The 24,527-nt window shown below is 36.3% G+C and overlaps 1 long non-coding RNA gene across 1 annotated transcript; it reads right to left on the minus strand.

The window, feature by feature from the left end:
- Nucleotides 1-5,915: 5,915 nt before the first annotated feature.
- LOC128293686 (uncharacterized) lies at nucleotides 5,916-8,080 on the minus strand. The gene is made up of 2 exons (XR_008283855.1): nucleotides 7,949-8,080; nucleotides 5,916-6,115 (listed from the first exon to the last, which is right to left on the minus strand). It is a non-coding gene; the product is annotated as an uncharacterized LOC128293686 (long non-coding RNA).
- Nucleotides 8,081-24,527: the final 16,447 nt, after the last annotated feature.

Raw genomic sequence — 24,527 nt, forward strand, 5'->3', positions numbered from 1 at the left:
CGAGTTGTTGTAATCTAGGCTCGATACCACTAAATGTAGCACCCCAAACCCGGCCCGAAGTTATGGTAGGATCCGCATACCACATCAAAAACGTTAAAAAATTTCCATTCTAAGTCTAGAAAATCGTACTTGATGTTCAAAAGATTAATTCATTAAGGGTTAAAGTGAATGGAAGTCATGCACCGGTAGGAAACCTAAAAGAGGTGGTGAGTCCATCGATTTGCTAAGTACCAAGCTCCTTCGGATCCAATCCTAGACATACATACCGCCATTGCCACACCTTAACGTCATGGATATTTTTAGGAAACCGATTTGATTAAGTCATTTTAGGAAAAGTGATTAATTTTGGAAAATACTTTCATTGCGGAAGCTTTGCTTGTTGTCATGTTATTTTGAAATCAACTGTTGTTTTTGAAAACGCAGCCTAAAGCTATCCAATTTCAATAGTTAAAATAAGTATTACCTATCTTAGTAATACATATTAAAACCATAAAAAATAATTAAGCGGCCTTATTACATTTAAAACCCAAAACTTCAAACGTAAATAAAAGGATGTCCAGTTCACGGAAGAAAAATCAAACTTTCGAGCGGGTGGCCACTCAATTCCCTCACGACTCCAAGCCCACTATGGTTGGGGATTTCTGCGTGGATGAAAATAAAATGGGTGAGTTTGGGGAAACTCAGTGTATAAGGAAAACCCATTCAAAGCCCAAGTCAGCTCAAGCCTATTGGGCCAAAGCCCATTCAGATAACAGTGGTACTGGGCCAGAGCCCTTTTCAGATTACAATAAACTGGGCCTTAGCCCCTTATTCAGATAGCAGTATGGCCCATAGGCCCATTTCAAAATACATGCAACATCAATAACATATGCAAGCCCATTTGGGGAGACTACTCAACCCACCAACCACTACACTCCACCGTACCAACCATACACTCCATGTGGGAATAGCTCAACCCACCCATTAACACTCCACGATTGCTTGACCTTTTCGCTTTCGTTATCGATAAATTGAGGCAAAGCCTCCGATCGTGGACAAGCCACTTTCAGTACTTCCTCCGTCAATATCCCGGTCCATGCATCGATAATAAGAACATGGCATGCAATAAATAACAACAATCAAACATGCATTTAGGTCAATTTAACCCTAGGGTATTTGGTAATTTATCTACTAGGGGTAAAACTGTAAATTTTTCACTTTTAAAGGTATTTCAATAATTTATCTATTTTAGGATTTTTCATGCATATTCCTACCTTTCACGTACTAACAGAATCATGTACCGAGGGTTCTTACCGAATTGGGCCCGTTGGCCCATCATTCCAATTTTGACCCATTAAGCCCAAAAATATCGAGGGCACAGAAATCATGCACTTTGCAATCCAAACATTGCAGCTTACCAAAAACATTAATCGATTTACCTTACGAGCATTCGCACACTCGCAAATCTACAAAATACCGGTTTTCGGCATTTCGGCTTTTGCCGATCTAGACTAAGAAAGAGGGTGTTAGTTACACACTGCTTTGCGACGATATCTTGATTTGAGATCCACACACGAACTGCCTACAATTAGATTACTAACACATTAATCTAACTATTCAAATCTGAACTACATATTAACCCCTTACAATATTCGGCCAACCACACCTACAGATCATAGTAAGCTTATAAGAAATCAATAAGCAACTCATTAACAATTTTTTGTCAATGTTTACCACATAATCATAATTTCACTGCAAGCTGTCTTCCTGAGCAACAGTCACTAAATCATTTATAACTGGAGCTACGAAACTCCAAATCAAGTTCCGTTAATTTTCCCTGAAAATAGACTCATATATCTTCTATCCATAAAATTTTCAGAATTTTTGGTTTAGCCAATCAATACCAGATTTTTCTCAAAATTTCCCATGTTTCACTGTTTGACTAATCTGACCACTCTTCATTACGAATCAAATTTCTCATTGTACAGAATTCAAAATATGTTCTTGTTTATTTCATTAGAAACTAGACTCAATAAGATTTAATTACATAATTTATTCAGCTTCTAATTCATCTCCCACAATTTATGGTGATTTTCCAAAGTCACGTTACTGCTGCTGCCCCAAGCAGATTTATTACCAAATCACTCTTTCACACATAACTTGCATGCATGTTATTTAAACATGTATATCACCAATCAATCATCACATATCTATGATTTTACTTAAGTATAATCTCCATTTCATCATTTTAAAGCACAACATGTTAGCCGATTTTTCCCTTTAGCATCTAAGGCACATGCATGTTCATTTGTTTGGCTCAACTTCACCTATCTTCCATTTTTCATCAAAAGAACATGAAACAACAACCATTTCCTTCATTTTAATTCATGACCAAATGCTCACAATACAACCAAAAACCAAATTAAGGTAGAATCAAGAAGAACTCATGAACATCAAGATAGAAGCAAACTACCATGAACTTACCTTCAATTTTCTTCCCCAAGTGACCGAACATTCAAGAGCTTTCACCTCTCCTTTCTCTTCCCTAACTTTAGGCTATGATGAACAAAGATGGACAAAACTTTGTTCTTTTCACCCCTTTTTCTTTTAATAAAATTTCATATTTCATCCATTTAATTCTTTAATACAAAAGACATGAAATTCTCATCATGGAACATTTACCTAAACCATTATCATGGAACATTTACCTAACCCATTATCATGGAATATTTACCTAATCCATTATCATGGAACATTTACCTAACCCATTATCAATTTGTATCAATTTGTACCATAAATTATGGATATCAAGTGCTCATATTGTCTACAACAACATGATGGCTAGCCACTTCATGTAAAATGGGAGGTTTGTCATGCAAATCCTCCTATTTTGCACTCCTATTTATTTGGCCACTTCAATTTAGCCTATAGCATTTTCAAACATTTTCACATAGGTCCTATTTCATAATTTCACTCACAAATGACAAAATCAAAGCATGAAATTTTGCCAACATTCACAGAATTTCCGAAAATTGGGGCGTTACAAAAAAGATTGGTGGCGACTCCCATTTTCGTTTTTCTTAAAGTCGATTCTCATTTTCCAAGATTCGATTTAGAAATGGTTTCGACAAATGTTTATCTATTAACATTTATAATTAAAATTAAATTCAAATTTTATTTTTATTCTTATTCTTATAATTTTAATTCAAATTTATCCTTATGATTTTAATTCCAATCCATTGACATAGCCAAAAGGAGGTAATAAATTGTTTTTAGGTCCTTCCAAAATTAAAAGGTTCATTTGAACTTTTTTAACTTTTGATTAAATCCTTTTGAAAAATTGATAATTTAGTTTAAGCATTTTTAATATAATATTTTTAACTTTAGCCCCAAATTTTATAATATTATCCCGTTGCTTCTAAACAAAATTTCTAACTTTACCTTACTTAAATTAAATTAAATTGATCCAAATTAAAATAGATCTTATCCAACCCTAATTTAAACTAAACTTATCTGATCAAAAAATAATTTAACTTTAAACAAATAACTAAAGAAATATTTTTTTCCATCATTATCTCAATGGCTCCTTTCTTTTTCTTCTTCTTTTGCATATTATATATACAAAATTCAACGCAATCAAAATCCATTATGCTTTTTTGTTTTCCAAAACCCATAATTAAAATCTTAATAAAAAAGTTGACCATATTTTCACAACTTGTTAGATGAAGACATTTCTTAATAACATGAGTGGAGTCATTTCAAATGGGAAATGGGATGGGAGTGAATTTCATATTCCTTGCCTTTCACATTAACCATTGTTGTGGCAGAGTTTAAACCATTTATTTATTTTTCTCATTTACTAATGTCTACTTCAAAATGTTTCTTCAATTTACATAATTTATTGAGTGAATTTTAGAAACTTTTATTGTATATACAATTTTTTTATATAATGTTTATTCCAACTTAAATTATTTTTGAAATAGATCAACACCTAATTAATAAGCCACAACTTGGAGTTCCTATTATATATACATTTAATATTATATTAGTGCTAGAAAATTTGATACAACAATAAACTTATGTTATTGAAAAAGCATTTTAGTTTGCTTTTGTTAAAGTTAGTGTTGAAATAGATGTTGTAGCAATTTTTTCCAATAGAGTTGTTTTTCAAGTTAAAAAATGGAGCAAAAGAATAATGAGATACCAAAATTGTTTATATAGTTTGGATTAAACAATTCTATTTTTGAGGAAATTTTCCCAAAGAATGAATCTATTAAACAACTTTCCTGACACAACCATTGATTTAAACCCAATCTATCTAAAACTCACAAGGATGATTGTAACCTCAATGTTTCACAATTGTTTTCAGTCACTCTCCCCCAAACAACCTTACTTATAGAGTAAATAATCTCTCCAATAAACTACCAGCTCAATAAAATACTTTGATTCTTATAAAAGTTTGTTAAAACTCATGTTGTAACAGAAAGTTCCACAGTCAAAGTTCTAACAATCTCCTCATTTGACATTCTGGCAAAACCTTACAGTAAATGAAACAAAAAAAATTCACACATAATGAACTAAATATAGGGAACTATATTAATTAACAACATACTCCCTTAGCTATATGAATAATGAATCACCAAGCATGTTCAAGCTTCTCATCAACAACAATCAAGCATAAAAAGAAAGTATCCAACAATCATCATATCTCCAAGATAATAATCATCAAAATAGAACAACCATCCAAGTTAATAAACATCATAGTAGCAAAAGAACACCTCTAAGAAAGTATAAGCAGTTAGCACCAAGTTCAAAAACATTTGCTGCCAAATGTTCTCCTTCTTTTTGGCAAAGATGTCAAAAATAAACTTATGAAAAATTAGTGAAGGCTTCAAGGTGTGTATCAATGCCACTCTCATTAAGGTTATATTCTCCCCCACCTATATTATAGGGGTACAAAAGAGTTACTAGTAAATGAACGTCAAGATACAATGAAGCCAAATTATTCTCTATGTTTTTCACTGGCAGAAACAATTCAATGTGCATTGAGCGGAACATAGCAAGAATATCAATTTCTATAAAGAACTTCTATAATAATTCTTTATAGAACAATCTAAGAATATTATAATATAGAGGAGAAAAGAATAAAACTTTTTTATGTGTTTTTTGTTGTACCAAACAAATGAATTTTGACTCCTATTTATATGAGTTCTCATGTCTCTTCATAAAGACATAACTATCCAAATGGATAGCCACACAAACATAATTATTCAACAGATATCTACTTGAATAGTTATGACTCTTTGTTAATAATCAAACAACCTAACTTTCGATTACAAGAGACATAATTCATCACAATGAATAGTGACAACTCTTGGTTAATAACCAGGTCATTCAACTCTTTATAATTAAGAGACATAACTTATCACTATAAATAACGACAACTTTTAGTTAATAACCAAGTGATATAACTTTTAGTTACTTTTAACTTTTCATTTGAAACTATTGGAACATTTGTAGCACCCAAAACCCGGCCCAGATGTTATGGCCGGATCCGGCATGCCACATCAAAAACATAAAAAAAAAAAATTCCATTCTAAGTCCAAAAAATCGTACTTGATGTTCAAAAGATTAATTCATTAAAGGTTAAAGTGAATGGAAGCTGTGCACCAGGTAGGAAACCGGAAAAGAAGTGGTGAGTCCATCGGATCGCTAATACCAAGCTCCTTCGGATCCAATCCTAGACATGCATACCGCCATTGCCACACCTTAACGTCATGGATATTTCTAGGAAACCGATTTGATTAAGTCATTTTTAGGAAAAGTGATTAATTTTGGAAAATACTTTCATTGCGGAAGCTTTGCTTGTTGACGTGTTATTTTGAAATCAATTGTTGTTTTTGAAAACGCGCCTTAAAGCTATCCAATTTCAACAGTTAAAATAAGTATTACCTATCTTAGTAATACATATTAAAACCATCAAAAATAATTAAGCGGCCTTATTACATTTAAAAGCCCAAAAACTTCAAACGTAAATAAAAGGATGTCCAGTTCACCAGAAGAAAATCAAACTTTCAGAATGGGTGGCCACTCCGAATTCCCTCACAGCTCCAAGCCCACTATGGTTGGGGATTTCCTGCGTGGATGAAAATAAAAGGGGTGAGTTTGGGGAAACTCGATGTGTAAGGAAAACCCATTCAAAGCTCAAGTCAGCTCAAGCCTATTGGGCCTAAGCCCATTTAGGTAACAATGGTACTGGGCCAGAGCCCATTTCAGATTACAATAAACTGGGCCTTAGCCCCTTATTTAGATAATAGTATGGCCCATAGGCCCATTTCAAAATACATGCAACATCAATAAACATATGCAAGCCCATTTGGGGAGACTACTCAACCCACCAACCACTACACTCCACTCGTACCAGCCATACACTCCATGTGGAGAATAGCTCAACCCACCCAAACCTCACTCCATTGCTGCCTTTGCTTGCTCGATTATCGATAAATTGAGGCAAAGCCTCCAGTACGTGGACAAGCCACTTTCAGTACTTCCTCCGTCAATATCCTAGTCCCATGCATCAGATAAGAACAACATGGCATGCAATAAATAACAATAGTCAAACATGCATTTAGGTCAATTTAACCCTACGGGTATTTCGGTAATTTATCTCCCAGGGGTAAAACTGTAAATTTTCCACTTTTAAAGATATTTCAGTAATTTATCTATTTTAGGGTTTTTCATGCATATTCCTACCTTTCACGTACTAATGTAATCACTACTGAGGGTTCTTACGAATTGGGCCGATTGGCCCATCATTCCAATTTTGGCCCATTAAGCCCAAAAATATCGAGGCACGTAAATCATGCACTTTGCGGTCAAACATTGCAGCTTACCAAAACATTAATCGATTTACCTCACGAGCATTCGCACACTCGCAAATCTACAAAATATCGGTTTTCGGCTTTTTGGCTTTTGCCGATCTAGACTAAGAAAGAGGTCATTAGTTACACACACATTTTTATGACGATATCTTGTGAGATCCACACATGAACCGCCTACAATTGGATTACTAACACGTTAATCTAACTATTCAAATACAAACTACGATTAACCCCTTACAATATTCGCCAACCACACCTATAGATCATAGTAAGCTTATAAGAAATCAATAAGCAACTCATTAACAAATTTTTGTCAATGTTTACCACATAATCATAATTTCACTGCAAGCTGTCTTCCTAAGCAACAGTCACTAAATTATTTATAACTGAGCTACGAAACTCCAAATCAAGTGCCGTTAATTTTCCATGAAAATAGACTCATATATCTTCTATCCATAAAATTTTCAGAATTTTTGGTATGGCCAATCAATACCAGATTTTTCTTAAAGTTTCCCATGTTTCACTGTTTGACTAATCTAACCACTCTTCATTTCAAATCAAATTTCTCATTGTACAGAATTCAAAATATATTCTCGTTTATTTCATTTGAAACTAGACTCATTAAGCTTTAATTACATAATTTATTCAGCTTATTATTCTTCTCCCACAATTTATGGTGATTTTCCAAAGTCACATTACTGCTGCTGTCCCAAGCAGATTTATTACCAAATCACTCTTTCACACATACCTTGCATGCATGTTATTTAAACATGTATATCACCAATCAATCATCACATATCTATGATTTTACTTAAGTATAATCTCCATTTCATCATTTTAAAGCACAACATGTTAGCTGATTTTTCCCTTTAACATCTAAGGCACATGCATGCTCATTTGTTTGGCTCAACTTCACCTATCTTCCATTTTTCATCAAAAGAACATGAAACAACAACCATTTCCTTCATTTTAATTCATGACTAAATGCTCACAACACAAGTAAAAACCAAAATATGCTTCAAGAGTTAAGGTAGAATCAAGATGAACTCATGAACCTCAAAATAAGAAGCAAGGTACCAAGAACTTACCTTCAATTTTCCTCCTCTTAATGACCGAATACTCAAGAGCTTTCTCCTCTCCTTTCTCTTCTCTAACTTTCAGCTATGATGAACAAAGATGGACAAAACATTGTTCTTTTCACCCCTTTTTCTTTTAATAAAACTTCATATTTCATCCATTTAATAATACAAAAGACATGAAATTCTTATCATGAAACATTTACCTAACCCATTATCATGAAACATTTACCTAACCCATTATCATCGAACATTTACCTAACCTATTATCATGGAACATTTACCTAACCTATTATCAATTTGTATCAATTTGTACCATAAATTATGGATATCAAGTGTACATTTTGTCTACAACAACATGATGGCTAGCCACTTCATGTAAAATGGGAGGTTTGTCATGCAAATCCTCCTATTTTGCACTCCTATTTATTTGGCCACTTCAATTTAGCCTATAGCATTTTCAAACATTTTCACATAGGTCCTATTTCATAATTTCACTCCCTTTTTCTTATGGAACAAAAATTAATTAAAATTACCGGGTTCTATCTTAAGCTTAGGCCTTCTAGAGGCCCACTAACATAATTAAACCTATGCCAACATTCACAGGATTCCCAAAAATTGGGGCGTTACAACATTATAAATATTTTGAAAATGTTCCAACACACTATGTGGTATTCTCTAAGTCATAAATCAACTAAGCAAATTTAACCTTCTTGACAACTAGCTTCTAAATTTCAGCATTGATGAAGTTCAATTCAACCTTCAACTGATCAATGAATCTAGCCTTTTTTGTTGTTGTTGCTAATAGCAATATGGGAGCTATCGAATTTGTTGTTTCAACAACAGATTGAACATTCATGCCTTTAGTTGTATCTCTAAAATTTTTGAAATCATCAATATGTCTAGCATCAAAACAATAATATCGGTAGCATAACTATAAAAAATATTACTCCTCTTTCTTGTAAAAGCAACTAAAGTCTTGGATCCCCCTTATTAAGTACTACTCCCAAGATCATGTAGGAAGCCTATTTAAGAACTCTATTTTTCCTCAATCAACCTCTTAATAATTTTGCCAAGCCTTGTTGGAAAAGTATAACATTAGATGTTGTAACATCAATTTTATCATTGCATGTTCAATTATTCAATAGAAATAAAAACCATCTCTCCATTAAGTGTTGCACCATTAAAAATCATTATATGAAAGCAATCACTAGAAACCATATAATGTATGAAAATTAAAAATAAAAAATAAAAATAGCATAATTACTCCCTTTACTGCATTCCCATGCCTTTCTTTAGTCTAATCTCCCATTGTTTGTTTGCATCAAGTTTATTCAAGGGTAATTCAAGAAAAAGCTTATCCAAGGGGACAAAGTGTTACTTCAACAAATCAGAAAACTCGCAGAACAATGAGGATCTTTTCCATGAAACCTTGATAGAGTTTAAGTGATAGTTTAACTATCTTTATGCTGATTAGTATGTGTTAAGCATCAACTTGTCGTTGATCTTCATGAGTAATATGCGATTAATCTTTTCTAACATATATCTTCTCTAGTTGGTGTCTTCTCATTCTCTATGATGTTGAAACAATGTGAATAACATGTCTAAAAGTTTTGCATCTCAAATCATTCAACATATTGAAACAGCGTGGTATGATATGGCCAACAAAACCATGATAATGGTATACAAGTTTGACTTTCATTGTAACACCCTAAACCCGACCTAAAAGTTTAGCCGAATTCCGGATGTCACATTGATCACCAAAGTGATCTAGGTAAAATTTTAGTTACAAAACCTTAATTATCAACACAAAGTAGTTTAATTCAAATAGTTTAATCCAAACATTTTGTAGCGACGTGAAAATTTTTAACTTTGGGGTCGCTAATTGTGGCGATCTAGTGAAAAAGTTTGAAAACTAAAGTTCGATTTTGAAATAAAAAGGAGTCGCCACCGATCCTTTTTTATAGCTGTGATCGGACACGTATTAGATCTATTTTTTAAAACAAAAGAAGGCTGAGTTTAGGTTTACGTCAAAATCCAGAGAAAAATTAGGGTTCGGGAGTCAGTTACGTGCGAGGAAGGTATTAGCACCCTCGCGACGCCCAAAATTGGTATCTTTTAAACATGTGTTGTCTTGATTTTCAAAAGTACGAGTTCAATTTAAATTCTAATCGTGATCCAATTTAAAAGACGAGAACTTTCAATTTTTGATTTTTGAGAAGGATATACCGATTTAACACGAGCCGACAAATTCCATCCAACATAGCGATGAAATTCGATGACTTAATATTAAATCCGTACATTGCCTTGATTATTGAAATTAATTAGAAAACAAGAACGCAATTTTTGTTGTAATGAAAAGCAAAGCTAATATGGAATAAAAATGAATAACTGACATAACCAGAAATATATTGAAGCAAATAATAATCGCGGCAATAATCTCAAAAACAATAATCATGCATGCTATATTAAACTAAAACATTATAAATATATATATATGTATATATGAACATATATTAGCGGTGATAATAATAGTAATAATAAAAGATGTATATATATATACCAACTAATACATAATTAAAAAAGTAAGTGAAAATAATAGGTATAATAATGAATGTAATAATATACAAAAAAATACTATATGTAAAATGTATATACAAGAATAATGAAATATGTGTACATAAGATCGTATAAAAATATAAAACAAAAATATTAAAGTATATACATAATATGTATAAAAACGTAGTATGGTATTGGAAATATATACATGGGATAATATGGAAATATGTACATAGTATAATGTTAAAAATACATACTCGATATAGAGTTATATATATATATATATATATATATATAAGATCAAATGTAATACAAGATTAGAAATATGTACACATACAAAATACAATACTAAAAAATACATATATGTAATATATAAAATGCATAATATAATGTTTAAATATTTACATAATATATATATGCATAATAATAATGTTGAAAATACCTATGAATAATATTACGAAACATATACTTATATGTATTAAGGATATATACATAAATAATAAAACATATGCTAATATTAATGGTAATAAAATAATGTGAAATATATGCATAAGATTGTATGAAAAATATATATATAAATATTATGGTAGTTAAAAAAATATGTGGAATAATAAAAGAAACATATAACAAATAACATAAAAAACATAATATATATAAGAAATTAGATAATATGTACACAATATACATGTAAAAATATATGCATAATATAGTATTAGACCATAATAATACAACATTAAAATATATGATATATGTAAAGTATAGTATTAAGAACACATATATATAATATATGAAGAATATACATATACATATAATACTAAAACATTTAGGTAATATATACATATTAAAATAAAAACTTTAGTACTAATATTACATAAGTATATACAAATATATTAAGCATGTATACGTATTACAAGTATATAATTGTATAATAAAACATAAGCTCATAATAATAATAATAATAATAATAATAATAATAATAATAATAATAATACTAATATTATAAAAATAACAAGAATATTTAATAAGAAAATAAGAATAAACAAAAAAAGGACTAAAATTAAATAAAAAATAGAGTTGTGAGGCCAATTTAAAATAAAAACAAAGAAAAGGGACTAATTAAAACACGCGCATAACTTGGAGGGGTCAAAACGTAATATTGCCTTACCCTCAAAACGCAGCGTGGCAGTAAAGACTAAATTGAAAAACGGGTGAAATTACAGGGCCGAATTAAAACAAAAAAAATCTGATTGTGAAAGCATGAAAAAACGGAGGGGCTAAAAGTGCAATTAGCCCCTCAGATGAAAAAACACGCGAATCCTTGGAGCGGGTCGGGTCAGCAGACGGGTTAGGCCAAAACGACGTTGTTTTGGGGCTTAAGTATAGCCCCCAAAACGACGTCGTTTTGGAGGGCTATAAATAGGCCTAATTTCAGAAAAAAAATCATTTGTGAGGGGAAGAGAAAAAAAAAAGAAAGATAGGAAGAGAAAGGAGGGAGAGAGGGGGGCTATGGCCAGAGGGCCGGTCACCGGTGGCCGGAGAAGGTAAAAAAATTTCTAAATTTTTTCTTTTATTTTTTTGTTATTTGTTTATTTTATTAGTTTATTAGATTTTTATGTGTATGGGTGATAAAATTAATTTTAAAACGAAATAGAAATGAAAAAGAAATAACCTTTAGTTTTTAACTTCTGATTCTTCGATCTTTGTTATTTTCTTGCTTAGTCTGATGCTATTCTTGTATATAGATATAGACAGAATCCAGGGTTCAACATTTCTTTTTCTGTTTTTTCTTTTTTTCAAAAGGGAACCCCTTTTACATTTGTTTTTACAGCTTTTATAGCCTTTTTACACTGTTTGTTCCCCTATTGCGTGCTTCCTTCTTACTTTGCAGGGTATGGGCACGGTGGAGCAGGTGGTAGCAGGTGGGGGAGAGGTATGGTGGCTGACATGGTGAGGCAGAAGGGTGGTTGCGGCGCCACTTTAGGAGCTAAGGTTAGGGTTAGTTTTGGGCTTCTGTTGTAAAAAGGTAATTGGGTTTTGATGAAAATGGGTTTGAAATTGGGCCATTCGGGTTTTATGGGCTGAGGGTATAAATGGGTTTGTAAAAAATGTAAATGGGTTCAAGGGTATTGGGTTCAAAATTGGCCTGTACAGCTGCCCCTCTTTGCTCATTGTCGTGCAACGGAAATAGAGCAAAGACACAAAGAAAGGTCAATTTTGCTCAATCTTGCGGAGTCTTGACTTCATTGGCGCTCTTCTTGTTCAGGTAGTCTCCTTCCAGTCCACCATATCTTGTAGTTTCTGATGTATGCCTTGTAGCTGCATCTACTTCAATGTAGCTTCAAGGACATGAGATTTGTGACTTCGATCTACTTCACTTTTAACTTTGGAAAGATTAGATATACATCTTCAATCGGCTCTTCTATCGCTTCAGTGAGATAGGGTTTGTGGTTTTCTCTTTTGTAACTTTGGAAAAGCAAGATCTGAAATCCTTGATCAGTTCTACTGCAACTCCAGGGGAACGAGACTTGCAACTTTGACCTGCTTCACTGCAACTTCAGGGAAGCCAAATCTGGAGTCTTTCATCAGCTTCAATCTTTATTCTTACTTGGCATGTGATCTTGAGTTCAACTCGTTTCTTGCAATACGAATTGACTCTTTAAAAATAGACATTAAAGATAGAAATTGAGAATAGCTCAAGACGTGAGCCAAAGCTTAACTCACCTCTCGCAATATGAGTTAGCTTTTGAAACTTAAAAGCGATTTTGAAAAAGCAGAATTAGAGGGCTCAACTCACCTCTTGCAATATGAGTTGATTTTTGAAAAACATGAATTTAAAAGGCTCAACTCACCTCTCGCAATATGAGTTGATTTTTTTTTTGAAAAACATAAATTGAAAGGGCTCAACTCACCTCTCGCAATATGAGTTGATTTTTGAAAGGTAGAAATTGAAAAAACAAAAATTGAAATTACCTCAGCGTGTCCTGAGGCTCAACTCATCTCTCGCAATATGAGTTGATTTTTTTGAAACTTGATTTGAAAAGTAGATTTTGAAAAACAGAAATTAAAAGGCTCAACTCACCTCTCACAATATGAGTTGATTTTTGAAAAACAGAAACTGAAAACAGAAATTGAAAATATCTCAGCGTGCCCCGAGGCTCAACTCACCTCTCGCAATATGAATTGATTTTTGAAAAACAGAAATTAAAAGGCTCAACTCACCTCTCGCAATATGAGTTGATTTTTGAAAAACATGAATTAAAAGGCTCAACTCACCTCTCGCAATATGAGTTGACTTTTTGAAAAGCAGAAATTGAAAAACAGAAATTGAAACTACCTCAGCATGCCCCGAGGCTCAACTCACCTCTCGCAATATAAGTTGATTTTTGAAAAATATAAATTGGAAAAAAAAAGAAATTGAAAATACGTCAACGTGTCCTGAGGCTCAACTCACCTCTCGCACTATGAGTTGATTTAAAAACAGACATTAAGAACATAAATTGAAAATACCTCAGCGTGTCCTGAGGCTCAATTCACCTCTCGCAATATGAGTTGATTTTTGCAAAATATAAATTGAAAAACATAAATTGAAATTACCTCAGCGTGTCCTGAGGCTCAACTCACCTCTCGCAATATGAGTCAACTTTTTGACAAACAATAATTAAAAATACCTCGGCGTGCCCCGAGGCTCAACTCACTTCTCGCAATATAAGTTGAATTTTGAAAACAGAAAAACATCAAAATACTAAATCCTGTCATCTGGTGGAATTCAGGTGTCTTTTCCTTTGATTCAGTACAGCTATCATCACACCCTCTTGGTCTACTGGAGTACCTGTATATGTCATGCATGATGTCATCATGATATGCACATGTTTGTCTTAAATGCCTTTATGCCTACATGATTATGCAATGCGCCTTAGGCATGTTTGTCGTATGCCCCTTTTTCGTCACGATTTTTTTGGATCTGCGTTCGTTGCTTTGACTCTTGACTTTCTCTTCAGGCTTTGTACCCGTCTCCAAGTTTCACGATTAATCTGTGTTCCTCAGATATCATTCTTTTGTCCCTGGTTGAACTTTGTCCTTGCTTTGAGGCTCTTGTATTTGTCAAATTTTCATTCAGGTAATGCTTAACATTTCTTTTGTTTAGAGTATGTCATTTCACTATTTATCATGTAAATAAACACATAATGAGATGCATGAAAATGGTTAGGTAGGGGCAAAAAGGCTATCTCACATTTATTTATTTCAAATGTAGCAAACAAAGAAAGTTAATCAATGATAGTAAAAAGTGTCATAAAGAGAAAAGGGATCGCATTCAACGGATACAAATGCTCTAGATATTCAACACATGAACTCTTCCACGTTCCTTCATCTAGAATCTTTTTGAGCATGGCTTCTTGCATAGAAGATTTCGAGCTTTCCAAAAATGCTTCAAATACTGTAGTCTCGCTGTTTGACCCACTGTTCAAAATGCCTTGCTCTTTAAGCCCAGTGTTTGTTTCATTAGGATGCCCTTTTCGGGTTTTCATCCTAATCTTTTGTGTTAATCAAGACGCCCTTTTCGGATTTTCACCTTGATCCCTTTTTTTTTTTAAAGATGCCCTTTCGGGTTTTCATCTTGATTTTCTTTTTTCAAGCATAATATTTCTTCACAGCATCTGAATTTATTGGATTCGGTAACTCCTTCCCATCCATCTCAGTGAGAATCAAAGCTCCACCCGAGAATGCCTTCTTTACAACGTATGGACCTTCCCAATTTGGTGCCCATTTTCCTCGCAAGTCTTTTTGTATTGGGAGAATCTTTCTCAACACGAGTTCTCCTTCGTGGAATTCTCTTGGCCGTACTTTCTTGTCATGGGCTGCGATCATTCTCTTCTGGTACATCTGTCCATGGCAGATTGCCTTCAGACGTTTTTCTTCAATAAGGTTTAACTGGTCATATCGAGCTCGAACCCATTTTGCTTCTTCTAGTTTTGATTCGATTAAGACTCGTAGAGAGGGGATCTCAACTTCGATAGGTAGCACAGCTTCCATTCCATAGACCAGAGAGAAAGGAGTTGCTCCCGTAGATGTCCGTGCAGATGTGCGATATGCAAACAGAGCAAAGGGTAGCTTCTCGTGCTAGTCTTTATATGTCTCGGTCATTTTTCCAATAATTCTCTTAATATTCTTGTTGGCCGCTTCCACGGCTCCATTCATTTTCGGGCGATAAGGTGATGAGTTATGATGCTTTATTTGAAATTGTTCACATACTTCTTTCATCATCTTGTTGTTCAGGTTCATGGTGTTATCTGAAATGATTCTTTCAGGCAAACCATATCGACAAATGATTTCCTTTTTCAAAAACCTACAAACTGCGATCTTTGTCACATTGGCAAACGAAGCGGCTTCTATCCATTTTGTGAAGTAATCAATAACCACAAAAATGAACCGGTGTCCGTTAAAAGCTTTTGAAGAGATAGGCCCTATAACGTCCATGCCCCACATAGAAAACGGCCACGGAGAAGTCATGACATGAAGGGGCGAAGGGGCTACATGAATCTTATCACCATAAATTTGACATTTATGGCGTTTTCGTGCAAAACTAATGCAGCCACTTTCCATCATTAGCCAATAATAACCGAGTCTTATAATTTTCCTGGCCATAGTGAAACCATTGGCATGTGTCTCACAGATTCCTTCATGGACATCTTCAAGTATTTTTCTGGCTTCAACAGCACCCACGCATCTCAAGAGCACCTGATCTTTTCCTCTTTTATATAGGATGTCCCCATCAAGAATAAATCCCGCTGCCATTCTTCTGATTGTTCTTCTGTCGTTCACATTTGCTTGCTAGGGATACCTTTAATTCTTGATGTATTCTAAGATATCATGGAACCATGGCTGCCCATCTGGCTCTTTCTCAATGCTGAAACAATGTGCAGGGACTTCATATATGCTCATTTGAAGAGGCATTATTTTTGTTTCTCTGTTTGCTTTAAACATTAAAGCCAAAGTGGCCAGGGCATCAGCTAACTGGTTTTCTTCTCGTGGGAAGTAATTAAAAGTTATTTCTTTGAATTCTTTAATCAACCCTGCCACGAGATCACTATATTTGACTAATTTTGAATCCCTCACTTCCTAATCTCCACGGATCTAATAAATCACCAATGCCGAGTCTCCGTATACCTCTAAACTTTGGATGTTTCGTTCAATTGCTACACGAAGCCCCATGATACAGGCTTCATATTCCGCTATGTTATGGGTACAGAAGAAATTTAGCCTGGCAGTGAACGGATAATGGTCCCCTTCTGGTGATACTAAGATTGCTCCAATCCCATGCCCCAATGCATTCGATGCACCATCAAAGCTCATCTTCCATGACTTTTCTTTTGATGACTCACATTCTTTTTCTGTAATGCACATTAAGTCTTCATCTGGGAAATCAAATTTCAATGGCTCGTATTCCTTCATTGTTCGAGTTGCTAAGAAGTCAGCTATTGCACTCCCTTTTATCGACTTTTGGCTCACATAGACGATGTCATATTCTGATAGTAAGATCTGCCATCGTGCTATTCTTCTTGAGAGTGCGGGTGATTCCATCATGTACTTTATTGGGTCCAACTTTGAAATTAGCCATGTCGTATGATACAGCATATATTGCCTGAGTCTCCGAGCTACCCAAACCAGAGGCAAAGAAGATTTTTCTATGGACGAATACTTTGCCTCATATTGATAAACTTTTTCTTTGAGGTAGTAGATCACCTTTTCTTTCTTTCCTGACTCGTCATGTTGCCCCAGTACGCAACCCATTGAATTCTCGAACACAGTCAAATATAATATCAATGGTCTTCCAGTATTAGTGGTACTAGCTTTGGAGGATTAGACAAATCTGTTTTATCTTGTCAAAAGCCACTTGGCACTCCTCGCTCCATTCTCCGGATTATGTTTTCGAAGGAGTCGAAGATTGGGTCGCATTGGTTGGTAAGTTGAGCGATAAATCGGGTGATGTAGTTTAATCTCCTAAAATCCTCGACTTCCTTTTGCGTGCTTGGGGTGGTAACTCTTGAATGGCTTTTATTTTATCCGGATCAACTTCAATGCCTCTCTCACGACAATGAAGCCAAGCAATTTTCCTGAGGTAGCCCCAAACGTACATTTGGCCGGATTGAGCTTTAGCTGGAACTTTCTTAGTCTGTCGAACAACTTCTTCAGGTTTGCTACATGCTCTTCTTCCCCTCGGGACTTAGCAATCATATCATCGACGTAGACCTCTCTTTCTTTATGCATCATGTCATGGAATAATGTTACCATAGCCCTCTGATATGTTGCCCCTGTATTTTTTAAACCAAATGGCATCACCTTGTAGCAGAATGTTCCCCACATTGTTACGAAAGTAGTTTTCTCCATATCCTCAGGGGCCATCTTGATCTGATTATACCCCGAGAATCCATCCATGAAAGAAAACAAAGAGTGTTTTGTTGTGTTATCCACCAACGTATCAATGTGTGGCAAGGGAAATTATCTTTGGGACTTGCTCGATTCAGGTCACGATAATCCACGCACATTCGTACTTTGCCATCTTTTTTTGGTACTGGGACTATGTTAGCGACCCATTCTGGATATTTGGATGCTTGTAGGAAGCTAGCATCAAATTGTTTCTTGACTTCCTCTTTTATTTTCAACAACATTTCGGGTCTCATCCGTCTTAACTTTTATAGAACGGGTTTGCATTCTGGCTTTAATGGGAGCTTATGGACCACTGCATCTTCATCCAATCCTGGCATGTCTTGATATGACCAGGCGAATACATCTTTGTACTCGCGAAGCAAAGCAATCAAATTATGTTTGGTGTCCTTTGAAATAGAAGTCCCAATTTTCACTTCTTGCTTCTTTTCTTCAGTTCCCAAATTTATTGTTTCAATGATTCTTGATGAGGCAAAATCATTTATCCTCTTGTTCCACCATTCTTAGCAAGTCGGTGTGAGACATAGTCTTCAGCATTTTCTTCGACTTCAAATTCTCCTAAACAAATAGCCTTCTCAAAATCAATTTCAGGACTCATAACGGGTTTGTTCATGCTGTTGATATCCGAACACCTGAAAGTTGAATGGAAAAGGAAACTATAGAGGGGCATCCAAGTATTGGAACCAACAAACGAAATGTTATGCCATGGTATGAGGCAAATGTACAGACAGGCCATGAAATGAGGAGATGATTATGAAATTAGTGATAATGCGAAAGATCGTGACAAAATGCATCTTCATTGATATTCATTTAAATGATAAAAAGCGAATGCAAGCTCTTACAAAAGAATTCTATTATATCTAAGGACACAATAGAGGGTTAATGTTTGAGCATTACTCTAAAGACTTATAAACTACAAGAAGGTCCTTGGCAGTCCAATTGTTCAACATGAAACCAAGAGGACAAGGGCGTATCGTTGAAACATCTTTAATAGCCTCACTTCCTTTGTCAATGACATTTATACTGACATTCTGAAGACCCCTTTCAATTAATAACAGCGTGCTTTGTATATTATCCTGTCTGGGGTATATCATTGCCGCAGATGTAAATGTTTTTGACAAAAGAGGGTATGTTATGGGCTCCCATTCTACTTCTCGACCCAAAGTTCTCGCAATCCTTCTCTCCTGATCCTTCTTCCACTGTTTTCTTCTTTGACGCATGTCTAGCTGGAACCCCAAACCGTATTGGGCCTTGTGGTGCACTGGCTTTAGAGCCCTGACTATTCCTTACAGATATCTTCCTAAACCTTTTCTCGCTCGAGCTCCCTTCCTCTGATCGGTTTGACACCCATCCCGGTATTTCTTAACAATTTTGGCGCGGGAATTCTTTCCCAAGGATGGCGAATGTGGCATTGACAAATTCAAGGGATTGGAAGGAACATTCTAAAGCATCTTTACTCACTTCAATGTATGGTGCGTCGGTAGAAATAGATGCTACAATATCTTCTTCTCCCTCGACGGTGACCAAACAGCTATCCATGATGAATTTCATCTTTTGATGGAGGGATGATGGGACTGCTCCAGCAGAATGGATCCAAGGTCTTCCCAAGAGACAATTGTATGATGGTGTAATGTCCATAACTTGAAACTCAACATCATATATATAGGGACCCACTTCTAGAAGGATCTCGATTTTTCCCATGACTTCTCGTCTTGTTCCATCAAATGCCCTTACTGTAGAATGGCAGGGCCTTAGATAGGACAAATCTATCGAAATCCTAGAAAGTATGGTCAAAGGCATGACATTGAGTGCCGATCCATTATCGATGAGCACGTTCGGTATTATATAGCCTTTACAACGGGTTGTGATATGCAATGCTTTCACTGAGCCTCTACCATTGGGCGGTATTTCATCATCACTAAAAGAAATGAAATTATTCGCATTCAAGTTGTTCACCCACCTATCCAGTTTTTCAAGGGATATATTGTTTGCCACGTAAGCTTGATGCAACACCTTTAACAAGGCGTTCTGGTGAGGTTCTGAATTTAACAGCAGAGATAATACCGAAATTCGTGCTGGCTGCTTACTCAATTGTTCCACCACATTGTACTCACTGTGCTTAATAAATTTTAAGAATTCCTGTGCTTCCTCCTCGTCTACAGGCTTTTTAGCTTCTTGCTCAGGCACAGTTTCATACTTGTCTTCGGTCACATGCATCGGTGTTTTTCCTTTCTGTTTCAAGTCACTGTTCTTCTTCACTGATTCGACCTCTTTCAAATAACATCTTCCACTACGAGTAAAATGACCTACTTCCCCAATGCTTCCAGTCATGGCTTTGGGTTTTTCATCTTCAGGTGTGACGATATTGACGTCATATTTCCATGGTACTGCTTTATCGTCCTTGTAGAGGAAAGGAGATGGTACCTCGATTATAACTTTTGGTTTCACCGGCTCCTTCTTCGCGTCATAATAAATTATTAACGGTCGATCGGCGCTATACAGGAAACCTGATGATTGATGGTCAGAGGCGCATATTTCTCCTCTATCGGTCTCTTCACCTTTATAGAAAATCCCAATCTCCTTATTATCCATCATATTTTGCAGTAAACTTCTAAACTCTTCGCAGGATTGAATGTCGTGCCCCTTAATACCATGGAATTCGCAAAAACTTTGACCTTTTGTATGCCTTCCCTCGAATACTCTGTTAAGATGACAGAGCAACCCCTTTTCAACTAGCACCTCTTAGATTTTCTACAGAGGTGTTCTTATTTCAGAAACCCATCTTCTACTTTGTCGTTTGTCCTCTTCTCCCATTGCGCTCACATTTCCTTCGGTGTGGTTTGGGAATGGGTTCCCGGATGTACCGCCTGTGCCATCAAAATGCAGAATACCCGCATCGATGAGTCCTTGAACTCTCCTTTGAAGGCTAGGCAGTTCTCCGTAGAGTGCCCCTGGTTCCCATCATGGTATGCACAACTAGCATTTGGATCGTACCATTTCGGGTATGGAGGTTTAAGGGGTGTCATGTAATGGGGAGATATTAATTACTTATTCAGGAGTTTTAGGTACAGTTCCCCATACGACACAGGAATAGGGGTAAATTGCTGTTTCTCGGGATTGGGCCTTGTTGGTCTTGGTTCATTTCTGGGTTGGCTTTGAGAGGGTAGAGTGTTTTGTGGGAATGTCGTGACGGGCCTTTGGTTATTCATGGCGTATACAGGGTAGGAAGGAGGTGGTGCTTAGTAGTAAGGGGTCTGAGGAGGATAATAGAAATTCGGAGGTGGATAATTTCGAGGTCGGGGTTGATTTGGATATGGATTAGGGGTATAACGGCTTCTCATTCCCACCATATGGGCTTCTGGTTCTTTCTTCTTCGTGGGCGCTGCCCTTTTTGAACCTTCCATCCTCCCACTTTTGATGGTATTCTCTATAAGCTCACCGGATATTACAATATCCGCAAAGTCCTTCGTGGCACTTCCCACTAATTTGTCATAAAATGGCGCTTTCAAAGTGTTGATGAAAAGAACGGTTATCTCCGTTTTCCACTTGGGCTGAGACATCCCTCCATCTCTGTACATACTGTCTAAAAGTTTCTGACGGCTTTTTCTCCATCATTTGCAAAGTCATTTGGTCTGGCACCATATCTGATACATGCTTGTATTGCTCACAGAATGCTGATGCCAAGTCCTTCCAGGATCGGATCTTTTCCCTACTAAGCTGGTTGTACCACTGAAGAGCCGATCCTACTAGACTATCCTGAAAACAATGTATGAGTAGCTTGTTTTCATTCACTTAACCAGTCATTTTCTGGCAAAACATGACAAGATGAGCCTTTAGACATCTCGTACCATCGTATTTTTTAAAATTAGGCACCTTGAACTTCGGAGGCAGAACCAGATCGGGCACCAAACTGAGCTCTTTGGCACTTAGTGCAGAGAAGGCTTCAATACCCTTTATTGCTTTGAGTCTTTCCTCTAAGCTCTTATACTTCTCTTGAGCCTCGTGGTCAACGGTTTTCAACTTGGCTATTTCTGCTGGATCATCCAAATCTAGAACGAGTGGATCAGTAGGACTAGCCCCCGGGTTTGATACGAATACTCCTTGCCCTATGTGAGCAGGTGGCACTGCCCGTTGCTCCAAGTCTGTGGGTTCCCCTTGGGTGTACCCACTTTGTGTTGCGTGGGCATGCGGCAGAATGAATCCTGGGGGATAGAGCGGATCTTGACTGTGATTAACTCTTGATCGAGGTTCCTCGACGTCAAGACTCTGCATGGGTCCCTTTCCTTTAACTAAAGCTGACGTCATCTCCATCATCTTGGCCATTTGCTCTCTTTGTTCAAGCGATTCTTCTCGAGACCTCACCATTAAATCTATTGTCTCTTGCTGCGACTTGGCCAACTGCTCTTGTAATTCCCTCTGAAATCTTTCCATCCTTTCAATTATTTCATTGAATTCAGCCTCCATTGCCCTAGCTTGTCGACGCGTTCTATACAAATAACGTGGTTCCAGTCTCGTAGTATTACAACTGCGAATCGTATGTTTTAAACTCAGCGAACGATTATGGGATATGCAATGAATGAATGAATGAATGAATGCATAAATGTCAAATGAATGTTAGTCATGAAAGAAATGCAAGAAGTTGGTGTTGATTTCAAGATAGCCCCTATTTTAGGCATTTCATTCATCAAAAGAGTTCATTACAAAACATTTTGCCATTTTTGATTCAGCTTCCTAACTATATCGCCGTATTTCTTTACTCGCGCTAAGAACTCTGATATGTTTGATCTTTGACTTGGAGGGAATTGGCAAATGAGAATTTCAGCTTCTTCCGATAATTGTACCACGTGCATGGCTACCCCACGAACTTCATTGATCAAATAGCTAAGTTACATTTCTTTTTCCTGGAGGCCCTCTTCGTAAGCACGAACGTCTCTATCATACTAACTATCTTTTTCTTCCAAAGCCTTCAAGAGAGTATCTAACTGTTGTTGACGATCTTACAGCATATCTTCTAATTCTCGTATCCTTTCTTTTAGGTCTTGACGTTTAGATTGACTAGTCATTACCTCGATAGACACAGCTTCATATTCGGCGTTCTTCTTCCTCAGTTCTATCATAGCCCGCGCAGCCTTTTCCTCCTCTTTCTTCGCTTTTCCTTTCAAAAATTCCATCCCGCCTTTAATGTTGCTTATTTCTTCTTTCCATTCTGCCGACGACTTGCCCAGCCCACTATTTTTTATTGTGCCTCTTAACTTTTTATTTTCTAGATGGAGATCCTTTAAGTCATTTCTCACGACTTCAACTTCTTTTTGCACTTTCTCGGTTCTGGATCTTTCAATCTGAACGTCGATCTTCAATTGATAGTTTTCATCTTGAAGAGCACTGAGGTCTCGATACATCTTGGCCTTTTCTCGCTCAAATTCTTGTCTTGCCATTTCTAGCTCAGACGGCATTTCCCCCGAAAAAGGATTCTGGACGGTGTAGTTCGTTGACGAGATTTGCTGACTGTTCACTCGTTGCTTTCTCCATATGTCGTAATCTTGGGTAAGGGTATCAGCATATAGAGCCAATTCCATCAGATGAATTTTTGCAGTGTCTCGGACCCTCTTCATATACCCTTCTCCCGCAAAAGCAAACTCGGACTGTGCTAATCCTCCAGTGGCGGGTATGAATTGTTGCGAAGAAAATTGCCTTTGGACTAATAGCGGGGCATATCCAACTCCTCCCCATAATCCGAGTAGTGGTACTCAATCTTGATTTCCAACCTTATATAATAGAACCGAAGGGGGGATCCATGGTGCTCTCCACGTTATATCCTCAGCGCGAAGGTTCTGAAAAACTGAGACCCAATGTTGTTCAGTGACTTCCTTTGGCCATTCGTCCTTGAGATAAGCTTCCAACGGGGTAAATGTTTTTGGAAACATATGGAACGGTGTGCGCTCTACTTTCCAGAAGTGACTCAAAATCCAGACATTTAGTAACTGCGCGTATCCGATAAAGCGTCCCTTCCCCACCTTCCTACAATTGTTTAAGGATCTGAAGGTCTCGGCTAAGATAGTCAGGACAGGGTTAATTCATTGCTTTAATCTTTCAAAGAAATCTACCACCGCAACTTCTATGTGTCCAAAGACTTTCGGGAAAATGATCAAACCGTAAATGGCCAAAGCAAATAGATTCACTCTCTTCAACATGTCGGGATGGTTCAGAACCAATTCTCGTAGGGAAGACCATGGAATGCAAATGGTTTCATTTTTCTTCTTTATCTGTTTTTCGGCCCATGTGTCAGTTATGTCAGTCAATTTTACTATTTTTTTCTTGAAAGTCATCGACTTAGGCTCTTTCACGTATACTTTATAGAATTGCGCATTTTCAACACGAAGCAAAGCAACGTACTCCTCAATAGTCGGAGTCATATCTTCTAGATTGACGGTAAAACATTGGTAAGTCGGATCCCAAAATCTAACCATGGCTTGGATCAATCGTTCGTCTACGTTGACAGCAATCAAATTGGTTATGTCTCCATATCTCTCGGTGAAGATACCCTTAGTGTCTGAGTCCCACTGATTCCAAACCCGAACCAAATCTTCAA

The sequence above is a fragment of the Gossypium arboreum genome, chromosome 6, assembly GCF_025698485.1.
Source record: "Gossypium arboreum isolate Shixiya-1 chromosome 6, ASM2569848v2, whole genome shotgun sequence".
NCBI classification, from domain to species: domain Eukaryota; kingdom Viridiplantae; phylum Streptophyta; class Magnoliopsida; order Malvales; family Malvaceae; genus Gossypium; species Gossypium arboreum.